Source organism: Camelus bactrianus, chromosome 32 (genome assembly GCF_048773025.1).
Source record: "Camelus bactrianus isolate YW-2024 breed Bactrian camel chromosome 32, ASM4877302v1, whole genome shotgun sequence".
In the NCBI taxonomy this organism is placed as follows: Eukaryota; Metazoa; Chordata; class Mammalia; order Artiodactyla; family Camelidae; genus Camelus; species Camelus bactrianus.
In genome coordinates this window covers 5,061,631-5,078,806 of record NC_133570.1, presented here as the reverse complement: position 1 = coordinate 5,078,806, position 17,176 = coordinate 5,061,631, and the positions used below count along the sequence as shown (strand labels likewise).

The window sequence follows — 17,176 nt, the reverse complement described above, 5'->3', positions numbered from 1 at the left end:
GAGGGTGACGTTCACAAAGCATGGCTGGCAAAACACTGCCCTTTCTGTGTCAGAAGGGCACCTGCTACATGTGGTGGGCTCTGTACTGCAGCTTTCTGTCTAGAGGCAATCCAATTTTGTTCTAAGCGTTACGGCGAGCCATCGGTCAAAGGCAGCATGGCCTGGACATGGGCCCTCTTCTGCCCTCGGAGACGCAGCCTCACGTGGAGGATGGGGTTCCAAGTGACTGTTGTTTCCAGGGCCCGGCCACAGTGGCAGCCAGGTGGCAGGCCCCTCCCCAGCGAAGCTGCCCGCTCTGCCTGTGCTCTCCCCACGGAACCCCAGCAGAAGCCAAGGGCACGGCGTCTCAGAGCGAGACCGCCTGCAGGAGAGGCTCCCTGGAGCGTCACACCCAGGTTAGGCCATGCATACGTTTCTCCTGTGGCAAGTTCACCAGGAATTAACTCTCTGTGAATTTACTGCTCACTCTGTACTGTCAAGAGAGTTAGCCCTTGGAAAGGGCCAGATTCTACAGAGACGGGCACCTGGCCAAGACGGCGTCCTGGAGCGGGGAGAGAGACTAACGTCCTCCTGGAGTGGTGACGTGCCAACATGACGGGCAGAACCCCGACCTCACTGGGTCTGCTCTGCATCGGCGTGAGGACGATGGCTGTCAGTAGCTCACGTCCAGTTCTCACCCCAATTCAAAAGGAGCACCCTTCCCTCTCTTTCAGGGCATTAACGTATAAACGATGACATGGAGATTTTATTTATGGACCATCTCTGCTTGCACAAGCAGAGCGCTTTCCCACCACTCATGTCGTTTGTTCTCACGACAGCCCTCCAAGGGAGAACAGGAATATATCCTGCCCAGAAGCGAACACATAAATCAGGAAATGCTGCATCTCGGCCTGGCAGCGTCTCCTGGACCTTGGGTCCTGTGGGTGAGAATCTTGAAGGCAGGGGTGGGTTTGAAATTCAGAATCTCAAATATCGAAATTCAGATTCTTTCCCCAAAGTATACATCACGTCTCTAATGCTCTGAACCTGAGGGGGAAGTCAGCGCAGTCCAGGGTGGGAGCCTGCTGGCCTGGGGAGGCACGATGCTTCCCCAGCAGAGCCTGGAATAGGCCCACTCAGAGGCAGGACCCATGGCTCGCACGCGCCAGCTTGGAGAGTCAGCCGCCGAGAAGGCCCTGCTGCCCAGCCTGTACGGCAGAGAGACTCACCAACGAGCCTGGCTTTCACTACCGGCACAGTCGTCCAGGAGGCTGGCTGAGGGCATCCTGGGCCTAGCCAGGGCCAGTTCAGGAAGAAAGGACGAGGTACCGCCGCACTGCATGTGTATCTTGATCCTCGGGACCCCTGGTGGGTGCCCAGCCAGAGAACCAGGGCCACATGCGCGCTCTTCCTCTCCAAGGCCAGGCTGACCGGAGTCCTCGGGGGGCTGAGTCAGTGTGAAGGCTTTGCCTGGGCCAAGAGCAGCGCCTCAGCTCAGCCACCAGCAGCCAGAAGCAGCCCTGCTGTTACAGTGGAGAGGAACCAAAGCTAGACTCATCTCTTCCCCCTTGAAACACACATCTTTCTTTTTCTGACACCTCTCCCAAGCTCACACAGACCTTGCCTACGTTCTGCCTCCACACACAGCCCCCATCGTGTCACAGCCCTCAGGTGCTCCTGGGGGTCAAGCCCCAGGTTCCCAGAGGCCCTGCCTTGCCCCCGATGGTCTACACTGCTGCCTCGCACCCCTCCCAGCACGGGGCCTCTGCACACCATCAACTCCCAGTCTCCCCTCGCGTCTGAACTCACACTACGTGCGGGCTTCAGATACTTTTATTTGGCTTCCTGCTGGGGCCGAGTGGAGGTCTCGACAAGAATCACACGGCATTAACCAGAATGCGCAGCAGCAGCACTGACTGAACACGACCTCACCCCGTCATCTGCTCCGACGCCGGGGGCAGTATTTTACAGTATCCCTGGACCACATTTCTGAGATGAAGAAGAAATGGTGTATCTTTGATAGGAAAAGGTCTCACCATTTGAAAACAGGAAATTCCTTTGTTCCTGGGAAATCAGAAGTAGGCTTAGCTTTTCGCTCAACACAAAGCTGGTGGAAATAGGGTAATAATTTTAGAATCTGGGGGAAAAAAATAGCGCACCAGCGCTCACGCGGTAGTGGTGAATTAGTTATAACAAGCTATCTTAGATTCTCGCCATGAATAAGTTATGACCCATTCACATCTGGGTCTCATGCCACGAAGGATCGGACAGCGGGAGCCCCGCTGCCCCCTCGGCCGGCGCTCTGCAGAGCCCGGGACCCTGGGGGACATGGCGGGCGCCGCCTGGCGCCTAGGCGTTCTGCGCTCAAGCACCTCTGTGGCCTGTTCGTGGGCACTTTCTGTGCTGCTCTGGCGTCCTGCGGCCGGAGCACTGTCACGGAGAAGGTGAGGGCTGGCCAGAGGACAAAGGCAGCAAGTATCGTGGTTAAATGTGGGAGAACAGATGATTCTAGCTGGGAGGCGGGGTCCTGAATAGATTCACAGACTCGGGAAATGTTGAGGGTGGGAGACCTCCAAAATCAACTATTCCAACACCTCGTTACCTCAAGATTAAGAACTTGCAGCCCAAAGAGGACTTGCTTAGCACAGTGGGACGAGAGAGAGCAGAAGGGACAAGGTCTTGCGGGGCTGGACGGTGTCTGGGGTTAAACTGGAACGCTATCTTGTCACCTAAGCCAGTGTAGTATCTCGTTCCTGTGCTTCAGTGCTAAGCGCACTCACTTACGGTGCCTGGCGTATGGTTAAGTGCTCAGCAAACGTTAGCTATATTACTTTTATGTAAATATTGGTCAATATATATATATACCTCCACGCTGTTTACTTAGTCCCACGCTAGGGTATTTCCTGAACATCATCTAAGTGTGGAAACGAGCCAGCAAAGGATTCCAATTACTTCCAAAGAGGGAAACATAAAAACAAACAGAAGCATTTTCTGCTGGTCTTTATCTTCCATTCTCACTGGAGAGGGGCTGTGTGGGGAAGGGAATAAAGAGAGTCAGGCAGAGCCAGGCACCCTGAGGGACAGTCAAACCTACTTCCTGCTTTGAAACCACCTGCAGTACTCGACAAGAAGCTAAAAAAAGGTCGAAGGCTAATTAGGCCATCAGCTCTCAATTCAAAATACCTGCTTTAATAAAGAAAGGAACCTTAACCGACTCCAAAAAATGAATCCTGACATTCTGAATTCATAGCAGTCCTGGATAAAGAAACTGTTTTCGGTTGTAGGACCCTGCCATTTCTACTTGTATGTGTGTTTATGAAATTCAATGGGTAAGTTATTGGAGAATCCCTAAGAGCGAGGGCACCAAGAAAAATGACATCACTTCAAGGATGCGTAAGCACTCAACACTCCAGAATGTTTTGGTAAAAAGAAGGAACACCATTAAAAAGTGGAAGCAAAAAAAAGTTTTTGAAAGCAAAAGGTGCAATTTTTTTTTAAGTGACAAAAAAATCTTGTTTATTAATCATTCTTAAAGAACTGGGATTTTTTTTTTTTAAAGATTAACAGATGGGTCAAGAGCTGGGTGCAGGGGCGAGAATATTGGGCTTCGATTCAGTTGTGGCCAAGTTCAAGTCGCAGCCTCTCTATGCCCTTACCTTTCCCTCCATAACATGAGGAACAATAATAGTACCTAGTGATTGGGGGGATAAAATCAGGTGTCTCCAATAAAACACTGAGCATATGTCTGGTCTACTGTGATAAAGTGGTAACTGAACCAAATTTGCACTCATCCAAATATGGAAACTTTGGATGGAAATGTTTTTCTGGGGTCCTGTTCTCTGTCTGGGTAGGCAGTGCACATTGGGTCTTAAAAGACTGTCTATAAAAGCTAAAAGCGGGGAGCTCCAGTAGAAACCAAAAAGAAAAGCATCTTTTTCAAGATAATCACCTCACAAAGTAATCTGATTGTCTGCCGATCAGGGGTCGAGCACGGCACATCTAAACTATGCAATCATTACCAATGACAGCGTAGATCTATGTTTATTGACAAGGAAATATGCCTATAATAGGCTAAGTCAAAAAAGCATATTAAAAGCTGTACGTATCATACATTTGTAGATATAAGAGATAAAAATCTAGACATACAACGAAGCATTAAAAGCATTTATCTCTAGATGGTGGACTGTGGGTGATTTTTACTTTTTTTAACTGAAGCACAGTTGATTTATGATGTGTGTTAGTTTCTGGTGCACAGCACAGTGGTTATACAAATTCTTTTTCATTACAGGTTATTACAAGCTGTTGAATATAGTTCCCTGAGCTGTACAGTACAACCTTGTTTATTTTATATATAGTAGTTTGTGGCTGATTTTTAATTCTAAAGAATTCTATTTTTGTACTGCCTAAAGCTTCTTTAATATGGAACATACATTACTTTATAGTCAGAAAAAAATTATAAAGCAATTTCTCTTAGAAAAGATAACCACTAAACTACCCACTAGCAAAGTGGTAGCATGTGTATTGGTTACGTTGTTCCAGGGTAGGCTTGGGTTGCTTTACCAGAACCAAGAAAAATTAACGGGGAGGCAGTTTTTATAAAAGCAACAATTTAGTGTCCCTGAGATATGCAGAACACGACCATGATGAGCACTTGAGGACGTCCCCACCCCCGCGCGCTGTGCATTCCTGTAATTCTCTGACATTATCCATCATAAAATGTAAGGCTCATCAACAATTCTTTAGACGCTGACAGCCATTTCCTTCGGAAAGAACGGACGGCCCAACGTGAAAGTCGTAATGGATGTGATTAGAGGGATCGGCAGTCAGACGTGGAAATACGATACGAGCTTGTCTGGGAAGCCTGCAGCCACTGGGGGCCTACGTGATGGATTTATTAACCGCGTTTCTCTGCAGTCTGATCATCTCATACTTCAAGAGATTCTATTTGGCTTCTATTTAAAGACCATGTCAGGCGTCTGCACACTGGCAGGGGCTCAGTCCCTGCGTGTGAAAACGTCTCAGGGAGAAAGTGAGTCAGTTTCAGGCTCTGTGGGCTGTGCAGGCCGAGGTGGACAAATGCAGGAGCTCCCACAGTCTGCAATCACACGGTACCTTCTGGGAGTGCCCAGGGCCTCCCGGAAAATGCGGTGACTTCGTGGCCAGAATGCCCACACCCTGTGGCAGGCCCCACCTCAGGAGGCAGGAGCACCAGCATCCCATCTCTCGGCTGCGAGGGGTTGCCGTCCTGGCGTAACGCCAGTACATGGTCGGCTCAGCACTTCCTGTGTCAGGGAGTTGCTTCGAGGGAAGGAGGTGGCCAAGTGGCCGGTGGGGCTGTGGTGGCTCTGCCTGGCCTTCCTGCTCTCCCTGCATCCTCCGTCTCCCTTCCCTGGGCAGCCTCCAGATGACTGCCCTCCGGGATCACCCGGACAGCCGTACCTCATAAGCCAGAGCAGAAAACATTTGCAGCTAAACGGGGATGCCATTTGTGAGTTTCTAACAAGCTTGTCACTTACTGAGATGATCCTGAGCCAACAATCTGGGGACACAGAAATCTCACAACTTGCCCCACAAATAGTTCTACCCAGGGACGCTTCCCTCTAGATGGAAAATTAGCAGGCAGGTCATATCTTATCAGTGTTTCCATTTCCTTATCTGACTGCGATTACTGCAGATTTTAATTGTCTGCTGGTTGGTAACTAAAAAGTATGGTGGCCCAAGTGCCACAGTGTCTTCACACGGATGAAGCAGGAGAGGTGTCTTACCTCTTAGTGCCTGATGATCACTGTTCTAAGTCGCACTTTCGAGACTGAGAAGACTTGCGTTAAAAACCGTGTGGTTTGCCGAACAGATGAACCATTTCAACTGATTTAACTGATAGGCCTTCTTTTAGGTGGTTTGTGGGCCTGCCTAATTATAGTACAGGTTTTTAGGAAAGAAAAGGTATTATTAACTGAAGCTCTATACACTTTAATTTAGCCGTCCTTTTCCTTTATTACTTACAATAAAGTAGAGTAGTCAATTGTTTCATTAGTGCTAATAGAACATATTTATTAGCTAACCCCTGCCTGGGCAACTAAGAAGAGATCCCTTATACAGAAAAGAGACTTCATCCTTGTGAGGTACCAGGAAGGCTCTGCCCAGTCCCAGCCGTGGCCTCGTGGACAGCGTTACCAGTTAGCGAGGCAATTGAGCAAAGACAAGGCGCCTCCTCTGACTTGACCCTCTACAAAACGGGTCCACACGAGTTGTTTCAGAAGAGTTTAAACAGGGAGGTTAGTGGAGATCTTTGGATTACCAACAACAGTCCAACAACAGTCAGTGATGAAAGTCACCAAGACCAAGCATTCGATTTTAGTAATTACATTTCCTCTGGGGATCACCGGTAAAGTATTTCTATGGGAATTTTTTTCTATGGAATAACAGCTTGAGTTACAAGTATTTTTAAAAGAAGATAAACATCGTTTTAAAAAGGCTTTTACCTAGATCTTCATCTGCCGTAACATTTTTGACGGCTTCAGCGTGTCCACCTAAGGCTGTTGGACCTCTTGATTTCCCATCTACTGATCTGACAGTCCCGACATACGTTATTTGCTTCTTTAAAAGTTTCCTTTCTGTGAGCTTCCTGGGCTGTGCAGAAGAAATGAGGCACATTTGCTGATGACATTGCAGGCTGACTCCCAGAAAGTTCTTTGTACTCACAATGATTCTTTATTGTGTCAGGGAACCGGAGAATTCCCAGACTCCCAGATTCCAGGGCTTTACTAAGTTGCGCAGTAAGTTCCGGGGGAGGAGGGGAACGCCCCACAAAACACCGGTCCCTTAAGAAGGTCTGGCATCTGAAACAAGCAAGCCACGACGCTGAGACCCAGATGGAGCTGATGAGCGCGAGGAAGCGGCGAGGTGCGCAGGTGCCGTGCATGCAGTTTAGGATTTGTCACTGCAACCAAATTTGGATCCTATTAGGTAAATGAGCCATTAGTGCACGACCCCAGGAGAAATAACTGAAAACAGGTAAAGAAAGTAAACGAGGCCGGGCAGCTGTACGGCAGAGACTGGCAGCTGTGGGAGGAGAGCAACGTGGGGGAAAGAAAACAATCACTGCACCTCAAACTCATTTCCATTTTTCAGGGAAGGGGATGCAATTCAGTTGTTTCTCATTCGTACTGTCCTTGACCTTGATACTTTTTCTTTTGCACTTTTGTCACTTTTTCCATTTGTATGGTGGCCTTTGTCTTGCTTTCCTCTTGTATTTGACCTCGTGCTCCCACAGTGGGATTAATTATAATCCTTGGTTCGTGAGACTCTTTCAGGGCCAACTTTTATAAAGATACTTTTAATAATAAGCATATGATGCAGCCATATTTTTGGAACGTGGCCATTTTGGTCTAGGGTGCCCAAATTCTCCATTTCAAGTCCAAAATTCTTAGGTTGGGTGTTTCGGCTTCTTCTGGTTGATCCAATTCTGCTGGAGTCTGCTGGTCAGTTGGGAGCCCGGGGAACTTGTTTTTCCTCCCATTTTTCATAACGGGCAGGACAGTCACCTCAGATCACAGGGGGCACTTTTCTTGCTGGTTGTGGGAGGGCGCGAAGCAGCTTCCATCTCAGCGAAACAGCTGCTACGTGTGCGGCCCGTGACGCTTTCCAGCTGGCTTTGCCCTGCTTTTCTAGGGTGTGACCACTGCAATTTAAAGTGAGCTTGCTAATGGTCCCAGTGTTGGGTGATGGTCCCTTCCGTCTCTCCCATCTCTCCCAGCTCTGCCCTAACCCAGCCTCGGGGTCAGTCTAAGGCTCCGGGCAAGAAAATACTCAAAGGTTATTTTTCAGTCACCAAAAGCTGAAAATCGTCCATAAAAATAATGACTATGGCTGTTATTTACCAAGTGTCAATGTGCCAGGTTCACAGATAAGATAATCACTTAATTCTTGAAACAATCACACAACATAGGTATGATACGCATTTTTTTAAGGAACTAAGGCTCAGAGGAGTGAGACCCTTGCCTAAGTTTACAAACACAAAGCATGTGAGCTAAATGCAAATCTCTTTTCAAAGGCTGGCACCTTCTCTGCCTCCAAAAGTGTGGAGTTTGGAACCAGAAGGTCTCATGGCAGCTCTGGGAGGAGCTGCCAGTCCTGGTTGCTCCCTGAGGAACGTTCCATCCCAGTGCGGCCAGTACAGGACGGAGCAGCGGTGACGATGCTGACAGTGACAGGGAAGCTGCCACCTGCCCTAGCGTACTGGGTGCTGGGCTGGGTGCTTTCCGTGCCTTATCTCCTCAGACCCTCCCAAGGGCTCTGGGAGAGGTGCTTGTTGGTTTCCCAGCCCTGCGCACTGGGGAGCTGAGGCAGACGGCTCTCAGCTTATTTATCTGCCTGATTGAAATCACACACAAACTCGGTCCTTTCCTGGTGCTCTGTGGCTCCTCTTCCCTTTTCTTTTCAAGGATGGAGAAATTGTGCTTAATTTAACATAGGTCTACATTTTTAATCAAGAGAGAGCTAACCCTTGGCTCAAAATTTCTTTTAGCTGAATCTTAAGGCATCCAGTGACAAGATTTTACTGAGGTGTGGCCTCCCCTGCCAGCTGCAGTCCACTAGACAGTGGGCTGCAGAGATGGGCCGTGCTCTGGTATGAGCCACAGCAGCGCGGCAGGGCAGGAGTTAACCCCCAGGCTCTGGAGCCAGTGCCGGACTGCCGCTGTCTGAATCCTAGCCCTGCCGCTTATTCACTCTGTGCCTTTAGGTGAGTTATGTATAACTCTCCGTGCCTCACTTTCCTTATCTGCAAAATGGGCAAATGGCACATACTTTATTAGGGTTGTTGTGAAGATCAAATGAGTTGATCTAAAGAGGCCACTATCCAATAGAACTTCCGGCGGTGCTGGAAATACTCTCTTCTCCGCTGTCCACTAGCGCAGCCACCAGCCACATGAGCACCTGCCACATTGAGCCCGTGACACGTAGCTGGTGTGTCTGAGACATGGAATTTTTCATTTTATTTATTTTGATTTGAATCAACTCAAATTTAAATCGTCCCATGTGGCTACGGCTGACCATATTGGATAGCGCAGGTTTAAAGCAATTACGCCTGTGCCTAGAACTGTGTGATGGCTACTGTCATTGCTTCCCACAGGGGCCCATCCAAGTGGTCTTCCTTGGCTCCCAGGCACACTGTGTGGAGTCTGCCGTGGCCTGCTCCCACCTTGCGCTGAAAGAACAATTTAGCAGGTTTATTCGAGCTTCCATTGTCATCCCATCCCATCTCAGGTCTTCACAGCGTTTATCACTACCTAAACTTAGGTCATTTATTGACCTTTATGAACCGGAATGTCAGGTCCACGAGAACAAGGGCTTTCTGCCTGCTCCCTGCTGTAACACCAGCGCCCAGAGCAGGGAGTGCCTCCCTCTAGTAATCCGAGCTGGCCCTTTTTAGAAAGCGTTCTCTCTGATTGAGAATTAGTGGTAATCTCAGCCAGTCTCTGGTCTGACATCCACCCACCCCCGTACTCAAGGTAGTTTTTTTTGTACTGGTGACACGAGAGGACTTGAAACCCTTCTCCGACTGGCATGCAAATAAGGCCGAGGAGGAAGGACAGCTGGCTCCTGCATGCTTTTGGGGAAGCTTGCAAACAAAAAGGCCAAAAAACCATCAAGCCACAAAAATGAAATAAAATTTCATTTCAGAGGGAAATGCATAGTGTGTGACATACAGGATCTCGTCAGGTGCCCCTTACTTACACCTGGATGGTGACTACTGTCAGGGGCTGGCTGTGTGGATTCCCGGGGCTCACACAGCACTGCGCCAGAGGGGTGGCTCGGCCTGTGTGAACTGGGCTCAGTCCTCCACTTTCCAGTGGAGGCAGGAACTCAGACACTCAGGAAATGCACATGCTGAGCTTTGATGGTGCTTTTCCTGGTCCGTGATGGAACAAAAAAAAAAAAAAAAAAAAAAAAAAAAGAGGACGATGCAGCGAGTTTTTCATCAAGCTAACTTTATTCAATTCGAAGGATCAGTCTTTATTTCCATTTTAGAACTTCCCAATTAAAAAATACACTGCTCCACGAATTCTACAGGCCTGGAAACCACTCGAGGCACCAACAGGTTATGGTGACTGCCAGGAGCTTAACAACCTCAGCGATTTTGTTTTCTAATTTATCTTCTCAAGTTGACAAGGCCCATTAGAACAGGCCAAGCAACCAGTCCTCCTCCTAAATGTGCACCTTGAGGTTAAAGATCAAGCCAGCATAGGTTCAAAAGTGCTCACTGCGTCCTCGGCCCTGTGCCTTCAGCTCACTGGGGATATGAGACTCAGCCACCAAAGTACAAAGAAAAAGTATAATTCAGCCCTCATGAGGCACACGCCAAGTACAGGGGCCGGGGGAAGGGTAACCCACAGCTGCACCTGAAGCTCTGCCTCACGTACCTGCTTGCCTCCCGCATGAGGCCACAGGTCCCTGGCAGGCGGGGACTGCATCCCAGCGTTCCCAGTGCCGCCCACGGTGCCAGGCACGTGGAGGGATAATAAATGTCGAGTAGCTAAGGGCTGCAGTGACCCGGACGGTCCTGTCCTGAAGAGGCTGGGACTGGAGCTGATCCTCTGAGATGGGGGGTCGGGGGCTGGTTTACATAGGAGGAGGTTAAGTGTGAATGGAGCTTTAGAAGTCAGTGAGACCACAGAAAGAACATTCTGGGGAGTGGTGGAAAAGAAAGTTACATAGAAAAGCTTGGGCTGGGTTTGAGTCGCTTATTAAAAGTTGCTCAGAAAAGTTAAGGTGGAAGAAACAGGAAATGGTGAAAAGCTGAGCTTTTACTCAGTAGAGGCAAAAGTTCTACCAAAGGGAACTGAGTTGGTGGGGATGATGCGGGATGGAAGGAAGGGAAGGGTGGCAGCAACAGATCGGGGAGCTCGGAGGGGATCGGCGTGAAAAGGACCACCTGGTCCTGACTCAGTGCTCACGTGCCGAGCACCAAGCGACGCGGTGTAAACGCTCCGAGGACTAGATACTCTGATCCCATCCCACACAGTAACAAACAGGCTGAAGGGGCCAAATGACTTCCTTAAAGTCACAGCTAGCAAGTGACCGGCAGGGCTTCATCCCAAACCAGGCTGACTTCAAGGCCACACCATGAACTCAACTCTTCTCCCCAGAAGATGAAAGGCTGGCGTGCCCCACAGACGCAGAGCATTGTCTGCCCCATAATCCACTTGTTAAAACCCCTCTTCCGCTCTTTCCTTTTCCCATATTTTAAGTTTTAAGCTTCTCCAGCCTACTCTTTCGTGCTCTGTGCTCAACCAGAAGAATTTCGGTGCTTATTCTTGAGGATGCTGCTTGTGAAAAGGCCTTAGAATGAGAGAATATGTTTCTTCACTGCTAAAGCTGCAGAAAAGCAGGCACTATTCTGGGCTAACAAGCTAGTTCTGTTAAAGAGCCACAAGCTTACTGTGCTATTCTGTGTGGAAACCCGTGTAAAAATGTACACCCCTGTTCTGTTTTGTTAAGGAACAAGGATTTTAAGACATCTGCACTTTAGAGATTGTTGCTGACTCGTTTCAAAATGTAACTTTTAACTTCTAAAAGTTTGCTTTTCTAATTGGTTGCCTTACTTGACAACCTATCATCTGAGTAATACAAAAGAGGTAACTCTTTTTTGAAGATACAGATGCTTTGAGGCTTCCTGGTTAGTTAAAGGAGGGATGTGGTACTCTCTTCGTACAGAACGTTGAATTCAACACAGACGCTCATGCCTTCTGCCCTCAAATCGACGGGGGTGACTGGGATGGCTCGCCAGCGTGGGGTTGGAGCGAGGGGAGGATGGAGGGGAGGAAGATGATCCGGCAGAGAGTGGTAATAGTAATGCCCCTGGTCCTGGTGAGGGGCTGGCCTGACTAACCTGCTCGGAACGTCCTCCAGGTAAGGTTATCTGCACAGTCATTGTTTTACAGCTGATGCAAGGGACAGTTGGTTGTTTTGATCCAAAGACGACATGGAATCGATGTGTAAATGTCCTGAGTGGAAACAAGTGCAGGCGGTCAGGAGGAGAGAGCTGAGCCCCGTCTATGAGTCGGATCGAGCCAGGTGGCGGTGCCCAGGGGAGACAGGCAGGGCCTGGGGACGCTGTGGTTGTCACGTTGGGGAAGGGGCACTTCTGGCATTGGGCGGGCGGGGCAGGGGGGGCTGCTCAACAGCCCGCCATGTGCGGGGCAGCCCCCACAGCGCTGGACAACCCGGCCCCGAATGCCACAGTGTTGCGGTTGAGACGGTGGGTTAGTCCGTCTAATCTGAGGCGGGCATTTTTCCCCTTTTGACTCAGGGTTCACTCTGTGCTCCTTAGGTTTCCTGGATGGCTAGTAAACCGTGGGTGATGGGGCTCTCAGGGGGGACAAGTCCCAGCCACCTGCAGCCTCCTTCCTCTAACTGACCTTGGAGGACAGGCAACGGCCAGTGAGAGGCAACCAGGGGTCCTGTCTGAGGGAGGCTCTCCCCCACTTCTCTCTCCGGGGACGCAGGCGCGCAGGGAGGCACCGCCTTGCCCGCTTCATTACTGGGTCAGGATACACGCGTCTCCTTTCTTTTGCTCCGAAGGAAGGGGCTGCACATAAACTCTAATTTGCCTAGGAATATAATAATTTTCCTCCCGTTTTTTGGACAGTATGAGATTTTGTTTTTCCTGTATGAAATGCTTAAGGGAACTGAGGACTGGAGAGGGTGAATGCAAGAGCCCCAAACAGGGCCTCAGTATTATGGTTATACAGCCATTTTCTGCAGACATTAAGTGGATATATCGAAGTCAACCTAATGTATGCTTTGAACAGGAGCACTCCAATCTACACCGGGGGATCTCTAGGAAATGCTCATGGTTAAAGGCTTTAACACGTCTTGAATGCAAAGAAATTCCTGTTTTTAAGGAGACCACTAAATGCTTACATAAATCTTAGGATTCTGAAGACTCCCAAGAAATTTATGAACTAATGCCAAAACTCTGAATATTTTACATGTACTGGCACTTTAAGAAAAGGTTTCCAAGCTGGGAGAAATGAAAGTACAGGCTCCATGGCCACCAGGAAGCCCTGTTTTTCAAAAAAGAGCCATAATTTAACTTTGTAATTGGCACAAACATACTGCAGAAGCTAAAGAAGTGAGTGTCGCGCTGGTAATTTAAGAAATGGCTTTCTACTTGGAAGAGGTCTCTTCCAAAGTAAAAACAATTACTCAGGTTATAAAATCCCAGTTTAGAAACAAAATGTAAAGATGCAGGTGCAAGCTGAAAAGCTATTTATCTTTTTCTAAAGAAAGCTTCTGTTAAGAACAAGAAAGAAGGAACTCCAATAGAACATGGAAGGCTAAATGAAGAAATTATTAAAATACTCTTGAGGCAAATCCTTTCATTCGTACGTTGCCTGGTGACTCTGTAAAGCAAGGTTCTGTTTCCCTCTGTGGGGGCGTACAGAGTGTCAGAGCTCACTCTCTCAATAAAGAAAACACCTTTCTCTGAGCACCTCCGAGCAAGGCTGCACGGAGGACAGCTGGGATACGGGCGACAAACAGGACAGGGGAGAACCCGCCACCGTGGAGCTTATGTTCCTACCGGGGAGGGACAGACAACCCCGCACACAGTAATCCGTACAAAGAAGCGGGCTTTCTGCAAAAAGACTAAACTGAATTGCTCTTCCTAGATTCCTCACAGATCATTATTAAAGAGTAGGTAAACCTGAGCAGACAACTAAAATGAGCTATAGCTTAAGAAACGAGTAACTTTACAATTTACTTTTTAAAAATCTCAGACATTACATTACATTAACCTATAAAGCTACTCTACTCCTGCCAGCTGAGTAATGCTCTAAGATGCTGTATTTCTCTGACAAATTCTTAGTAGCAACAATTGCATTATCCTTTAATGTAAATTGTATGTATTATTTAAAACCCCCAATTCTCTTCGGACTGCTAGTGAGGTGGTTAAGTTAATAATCTATATTTACCTAAAGACTCGTGAAGAAATGAAAATTTAAACAAGGAAAAACACACCTTATCACCTCATGATCCCTGCAGTTCATCTGCTAAGTACTTCTGAACACTTCTCCTTAAAGCTCAAATTCAGATGGTGAAATCAATGGATATTTTACAGGCATCTGATATATCTGATAACGCTTTACAACCATAGTTTAAAATCTCTAAATAATATATTGGTATTAAAATATACTATTTGGAAGCACGTGTGTGTGTGTATATGTGTGAATCGAGGTATATTAAAAGGAAATCACTAAAAACTGGTGTATAATCGAGGAGAAAAGACTAGTAGCTCACAGAAAAGAAAATCAGCCTCTGGGATGCGAACTGTTCTCAACAAAGAAGGATCTTTATTCGTCTCGCCTCCGCACGGCCTGCCCAGAAGACAAGACGCGTCGCCCTCCCTGCAACATGTGATTCTCTTATTCTTTTTTTCTGACTCTTACTCTGACTATGGTCAATTGTGAAAACAGTGAGGGTGCCTCACCTGTGGAGGAACTCATGTTTCTCACGGTCCTCATGTCACCTGATGTGGGGGCCATTTTAGAAACACTCTCCCTTTGGAGAAAACCATGGTCAAGGCTGTCCGTGACCAGGCATCCCTGTCAGATGGACCAGGCCCCTCTGGCAGCTCATCCCCACGACGTGCCTGTCCCAGATCAGCCCCCCGCCCCCTGCCGCGGTACAAGGGCCTCTGGAGGCTGGAAGGGGGCCCTTGTAACCAGACCACCGTCAGCGTTCCCAAGACAGCCTCTCGGCGGCTCCAAGGGACTGAGCTTCCTCGCCTGGCTCCTGCGCCCACGGCCCTGTGCCCGCGCACGGGAAGCGGTGCTAGGGAGGCTTCGACCCGACTGGCGTGCCCCCCCCTCCCCGGCGTGGCTCAACAGCACGAAGAGCTGCGTTACTCGCTGGGGGGCATGCAGACAGAGAGCAGCTTAGCGCTTCCCTTCGGGGGACGGCATTTGTAAATATATTCAAATGTTTTGTTCAAACAAGGAAAGTGATTTTCATGTGACCGTTTAGTAATTTCACCAGATGTAGAAGTATGTTCATCAGCTGACACAATGACCATCAGAAAGACTTCTGAAATATTTTATTTCTGGATTTGGCACGGTAAATGTGTCTGTTTAGAACTGGAGCCCACAATTTACAGGTCAGATTGGAAATAAAGCTGTAAGGCCCTACACAGTCACTGTATCATCCAGAATCAGAAGAGGTGGTTAAATGTGAAGATGAAATTGAAAAAAAATAATAACCTGGCAGGATTTTGCAGAAACTGGAAGGAAGCAGCCAGATGCCCCACCTGTAGACTGTGAACAGGAGAGTCTTAACAAACAAAAAACTGGGACCTTCATCTAAAAAACTGAGTAGACTTAAGAGATTTCTGGTTGCTCCCCCAAAGACGAAATCTGTGCTGGATGAAGCTGTGTTATACCATAGGCAGCACCATGCGTTCCATCCACAGGTGCAAGGAGCGTGGGTGACAAGGAGCCTGTTAGGGTTTGACTGTCTACACTGTCACTTCCACCCTCCTGCTGGGATTTGCAGTTCTGTGGACCTCTGATACCAATGCTCTGACACTCACAGCATCTCTGCTAGGAAGACGCTGGCCCCAACTGCTTAACAATCTCTAACTTCACTTGGTTTTCCTCTGAGGCTCAGGGGTGGATAATCTGCTTCCCTCAGACTCGTGGTGATACTGGGAAGTCCTGGTGGCACTCTGAGCCTACCTGCAAAGGCAGTCTTCTGCAGCCATGGCCTGCTGGTGGGCAGCATTTAATGCAGTGTCTAGACTTAGTCAATGATCGTCCAAAACTGCTCTGAGCTCCATCCCACAACTATGGATGAGACCCGAGAACACCCCCAAACAGACGGCACTCAACATGACCGTCTCCGGGAAGGTGCCACCGCTGGCCTTATTTGTTTCAACTTAGATTTTTACTGTGTCTTCTCCCCTCAAAAAACCTGCCTTTGCCCTCAAACAATAAGGCTGCGCTTCGCTCGTCTCTGAACCAGGTCCTAGTACCACAGCCTCACTAGACTCATAAACCTCTTTCGGTCAAAAACTGACTCCAGCACTTCCTTGATGGGAACTACTTCCTCACTTGAAACCCATCTCACCATGCAGTGGCCGAGGAGGATTACATATCCTCTCTGTCATAAAAGACTGTGTTCCCCCCTCCTGTGGCCCACCGCGACAGAGCTGGTCAGTGAGCAGGCACCTCAGCGGCTGCTGTGTCCCGCCAGGATTTTCTGGTCCGATCACCAGACTCAACCAAGAGAGAAAGATGAGTCACTGTCACAGTCAAAGACTGACCCTGCCTTGAAAAGGATAGGCCGTACCTAACAACCCTGCTACATTCTTATCTGCGGGAACATAAAATTAAAAAACAAAACAACAACCTTTCTTCATCTCTCTCATCAATGTGCAAGACAAGCATGTCTAAAATCTGGCTCTGCTCCCCCATGCCGCAGCCACCAGTGCCCTTCACCCGGGCTGGGACATGTGACAGTTGGAGAGAGAGGGGATAAAAAAAAAAGCCTCCTTCAATGTTTGGGGTCTGGCAGGAAGCTAACCTCCTACACTCATTCATGATTAGAAAAAATGAGCTTAGAAACCACTAGAAAAGTATGGCGATCCCTGGATTATTAAGCTATGACAGTGATGGAACTGCATCTCGGGGAGCCAGTGTTTGTGCATTGACATTACAGCAAACATGGCCCTTTCAGAGAATGATGCCACTCATTTCTAGGTGGAATGTGCAACTTTTAAGAAAAACAGCATTGTAATAATACTGGGAATTAGAATTTGTATGTGGTAGCAATGTGTGAGCAATGTCACATAAGAAATGCCTCAAAAACTCTCTTACCTACGTAGTAAACAACCAGGGTCCAAGGTACATTTAGAAATGGGGTGGGAAGGAAATCGGGAAAGTAAAAGATTATGCGTCCTACTCGGATCTCAATTTAACCTCTTACGTGTTGTCAAAGAGGTAACAGAGAAAAATTGTAGCAGCAGAGTATTCTGTGCCTCAAATTCCATTTATTCAACATGTCCTTTTTTCTCTTTTATTGTAAGCTTTAAGCATCTCTGGCTTGCTCTTTTGTGCTAACCGATGGAATTTTACTGCTCAGCCCTGAGGATCTGGCTGGCAGGAAGAATCTCGAAAAGAGAACACGTATTTCCTCT

At 48.2% G+C, this 17,176-nt stretch overlaps 1 protein-coding gene across 5 annotated transcripts in view; it reads right to left on the bottom strand.

The window, feature by feature from the left end:
• Positions 1–17,176, bottom strand: part of CCDC92 (coiled-coil domain containing 92) — a 29,460-nt gene that overhangs the window by 7,936 nt on the left and 4,348 nt on the right. For 2 of the 5 annotated variants that reach the window (XM_074355930.1, XM_074355931.1), the window contains one exon: positions 11,873–11,987. The exons of the other annotated variants lie outside the window; for them this stretch is intronic. The gene's annotated coding sequence lies outside the window, so the exon portion shown is untranslated. The remainder of the gene's footprint in view (positions 1–11,872; positions 11,988–17,176) is intronic. 5 annotated transcript variants of the gene reach the window in all.